This window comes from Crocuta crocuta, unplaced genomic scaffold, assembly GCF_008692635.1.
Source record: "Crocuta crocuta isolate KB4526 unplaced genomic scaffold, BGI_CrCroc_1.0 scaffold581, whole genome shotgun sequence".
Taxonomy (NCBI): Eukaryota; Metazoa; Chordata; class Mammalia; order Carnivora; family Hyaenidae; genus Crocuta; species Crocuta crocuta.
In genome coordinates, this window is record NW_027528635.1 from 500,209 (window position 1) to 504,454 (window position 4,246).

General features: G+C 44.5%; 1 protein-coding gene across 6 annotated transcripts in view; it reads left to right on the forward strand.

Annotated features, from left to right (window-relative positions):
- Positions 1-4,246, forward strand: part of SLITRK4 (SLIT and NTRK like family member 4) — a 694,124-nt gene that overhangs the window by 13,098 nt on the left and 676,780 nt on the right. For 5 of the 6 annotated variants that reach the window (XM_077755188.1, XM_077755189.1, XM_077755186.1 and 2 more), the window contains exon 3: positions 847-1,070. The gene's annotated coding sequence lies outside the window, so the exon portion shown is untranslated. Of the gene's footprint in view, positions 1-846; positions 1,071-1,322; positions 2,316-4,246 lie in introns of those variants that run through there. The other variant, XR_013333001.1, reaches the window with a different exon arrangement.

Sequence of the window (4,246 nt, forward strand, 5' to 3'; positions counted from 1 at the left end):
CAGAAGAAAACAGTATCACTATCTCTAGGAGGCATTTGCACTCCTGTGTTCATTGCAGTATCGTGTGCAGTTTCCAAGGTGTGGAGACAATATAGGGTCCCTCAGCAGATCTGATGAGTTGATAAAATGCGAGATGCCTGTGCACACACGCACACGGGCGTGCATACACACACACACAGGAATATTATTTAGTGTTTAAGAAGAATGAAATCTTGCTGTTTGCGACCACATGGCTGAATCTGTAGAGTGTTCTGCTCAGTGAAATAAGGCAGATAAGGACCAATACTTCCTGGTATCATTTATATGTAGAATTTTTTTTTTTTAATGTTTTATTTATTTCTAGGAGAGAGACAGCATGAGTAGGGGAGGGTCAGAGAGAGAGGGAGTCACAGACTCTGAAACAGGCTCCAGGCTCTGAGCTGTCAGCACAGAGCCCGACGCGGGGCTCGAACCCACGAACCGTGAGATCATGACCTAAGCGAAAGTCGGACGCTTAACTGACTAAGCCACCCAGGCGCCCCAATATATGTAGAATTTTGAAGACATTAAACTCATGGAAGCAGAGAGTAGAATTGTGGTTGCCAGGGGTTGGAGGGTGGGAGAAATCGAGAGAGGCTATAAAGTAAAGTAAAAAGTGTTCAGTTGAACCTTCCTGATAGACCTCTGAAGTTGGTATCATTATTATCATTCCAACTGAAGCTGAAGAAACTATTTATCAGGGATCAGCTATTTTGCCCGATGTCATAGAGCTGATAGACAAAAGGGGAATTTTAATGGAGCCTTGTTTCAAGTCTAAAGCTGAATATGTATTTGTTTCTCTCTCTCTCTTCCTCTTTCTTTCGAGAGACCGAGAGTGCACGCACACCACGAGCGAGAGAGGAACAGAGTGAGAGAGAGAGAATCTTAAGCAGGCTCCACGACCAGCACCGAGCCCAGCCCAGAGCCCAGCCCAGAGCCGGATGCAGGACTTGATCTCACGACCGTGAGATCATGACCTGAGCCAAAATCAAGAGTCTGACGCTTCACTGACTGAGCCACCCAGGCGTCCCTGTGCTGTATTCTTTTCAAAGGTGATTTTTCTCAAGCTACCCAAGTTATTTTGTATATTTGTTAGTGTATAATACCGGCCACCCAACTTAAAGATTCCCGGGTCAGCGTTCTCAGACATTTGCGTAAAGGTTATTTAGACAAAATACTGGCACGTGTCTAGTGTTTGGCTATTAAAATTTTTCATTCGTAGCAACAGGCTTTTGCAGAAAAACAGAATCAGTAAGCTAGACATGCACACAGACATACATGTGCATTTATCTGTTTATTTTAAGGAACCGGTTTATGCAGTTGTGGGGGCTACAGATCCGAAGTCTGACCCTCAGGCAGGAGTCCCGGGGCAGAATTCCTTCTTGTTCAGGGAAACCTCAGTTTTACTCTTAAGACCTTTCAACTTATTGGATGTGGCCCACCCATGTCATCAAGGATGGTCTGAGGACTACTGACCATAGATGTCAGCCACAGCAGCACCTAGCTTAGTGTGAGGCTGGATCACCGGATGCGTGGAAACCCACCAGTAGAGCATTGCATGTGGGCGCCAACACACTCCGGCTGGAAAATTCCAAGGGACTAAATAAGGTAACAGTCTGCTGTTAAGAAGAAAGTGCATTATAGTTCTTACCATGTCTTGTCTGCAGCAGGTGGCCCAGTATTGGAGTTACTAGACAACACTGCTGCTCGAAAGTGTCCATGATATTCATGCCCAAACCGTCAGCATGTATACTACAGTCCTCGCTCACTCTTTGGGTACATTTCCTGGTGGTGTGTTTTGAGCATAAGCCTACCTAGCGCTGCAGCCCAAGTGTACTGTGATGCTGCCAGTCCACATGATTGCAGAAACTCTGTCTGCTTCAGCCAAAAAATCAGTACCTTTGTAGGAGTCAACGAGATAATGCCAAATCTGGATATTTCACATAATACGTACAGGCTGCAGTCACAACTTTCAAAGAAAATGATTGAGAGAATTCAGCAGACGGGAAAGTTCGAGAAAGCATATGGAACCCCTTAGCATCCTGAAGGTTAATATCCAGTTGGTCGGTCAGTGTTTCAAGTTACTGTTGCTCGGTGCCGGTGCTGTTATGAAAGAAAAGTACAGTTTATAATGAGATTAATGATTCCATCATCATTGGCTCCTCGCCCACCAGGAACACCTAAGGGGCCGTTAAGGGTACCCTGTAAGTCTGCAGACACACGTGAGCTCTGGAGATATGCATCTGTACAGTACTTTGTTTTTGGAAATCAATAAAATAATGTAAGCATTCATCGAATACTTCCTGTGTGCTAGACTCTCCATAAATATAAGCTCATTTACTCTTCTCAGCAACCCTGTGTGGTTGGTGCTGTCATTCATATTATAGATGAGGAAACTGAGGCTGAGAGGCCACACAGGTAGTACATGGCAGAACTGGGATTTAAAACTAGATCTTTCTGATTCCTATGATGTTTTTTTTTCATTATGCCACTTTGTGTCCCCGTAACTTCATTCATTATTTTGTCGTGCGGAAACAGAGACCTCTTGTTTACTAGCTAAGCTCATGTGTTTATCATTTAAAGTTATGTAACTATAGATTATTTCAATGTTGTCAAAAACTGTCTCTTGTCACATATTTTGCTAGTAGATTTTCCTGTGGGGCCATTCTTAGCTGATAAAAGAAATAATCATTCTTGGGGCACCTGGGCAACTCAGCTATGGACCCCTGCCCCTGTTGGGGTCTGAGCTGACAGTGCGGTCTGCTTGGAATTCTCTCTCCCTCTCTCGCTCTGCTCCCCCTCTATACACACGTGCACGCTCTCTCTCTCTGTCTCTCTCAAAATAAATGAACATTTAAAAAAAAGAAAGAGAATAATTCTCATGCCCGCTTTTAGAGACCTGCATTAAAAACGAATGGTTGGCCCAGTGCCCTTCTAGATGTCAGATACTAGAGCAGCATATCAGGGGTTTGCCCCCTCTTGAAGAGCATGCTTTTTTATTTGCGTATCTGCTGCAGTTGGCCAAGGACGTGTGGCACATGGTTGATTCGATTGATTTTTTTCTTTTTTTTTTAATGTTTATTTATTTTTAAGATAGAGAGAGAGCATGAGTGTGGGAGGGGCAGTGAGAGAGGCCCAGAATCTGAAGCAGGCTCCAGGTTCTGAGCTGTCAGCACAGAGCCCAACGCGGGGCTCAAACTCATGAACCCTGAGATCATGACCTCAGCCAAAGTTGGACGCTTAACCGACTGAGCCCCCCAGGTGCCCTGGATTAATCTTTTCTCGTGAGACTCTTCCTCATATGATCTATCTTTTCACAGAAAGCGGTGAGAAATGGTTTTAAAGGTATGAAATGGACTTTGTCGTTTGTACATCTGAATCAGATGTGCATCAGGTGACATCTAGGTGACTACATGACAGGACCAGTGGGGTCAAATGAAAACCGGACACAGGATTTTGCCAGATCCTGCTGCGGTAAATGAACCTTAAAGAGTACACCTGGGCCGATGATCACGTGCCCATATAATTTATTCTCCTGGACGGGATCCTTTCAGGAGTGAAAGTGGACCTCATGAGAATCATGCTGAGATTGTGGGCATTAACCTGAACAGAGGATCACACTGTGCCATGGGCACTGCCGTGCTCTTACCAGTTGCTGTGTCGGTATTTTAATGCTAAGTTAACATGAGCTTAAGTTGTCATTCTTCTTAGTTCTAATTCAACCAACATTCATTAATCATCTACTCTGTGCTAGGTTCTGTGGTGGGTGCTGTCTACAGTACTGGAGCATTGGTCCAGTACTACAAGGTGAACACACCAGTGGACGGACAGGGACAGAAGTAACCACTCCTATTGTAATTTGGTTGGTCATAAAGATAGGAGAGTTCTCTGGGAGTATACTGAAGGTGATAAATTGTGACCCAAATGTGGAATGGAGGAGAAGAGGGTCATGAAAGACTTGAAATGTTTCAGCTACATCTTAAAGGATGAAGGTTTGGTTGAAAGTGGGACATTTAAGGGGAGCCTGGGTGGTTCAGTGGGTTGAGCATCCAACTCTTGATTTTGGCACAGGTCGTGATCTCATGGTTCATGAGTTCAAGCCCCACAGTGGGCTCTGTGCTGACAGCACGGAACCTGCTTGGGCTTCTGTCTCCTCTCTTCACCTCCCCCTGTCTTAAAAATAAACAAGCATTAAAAAAAAAAAAAAAAAGAAATGACATTTAAGACC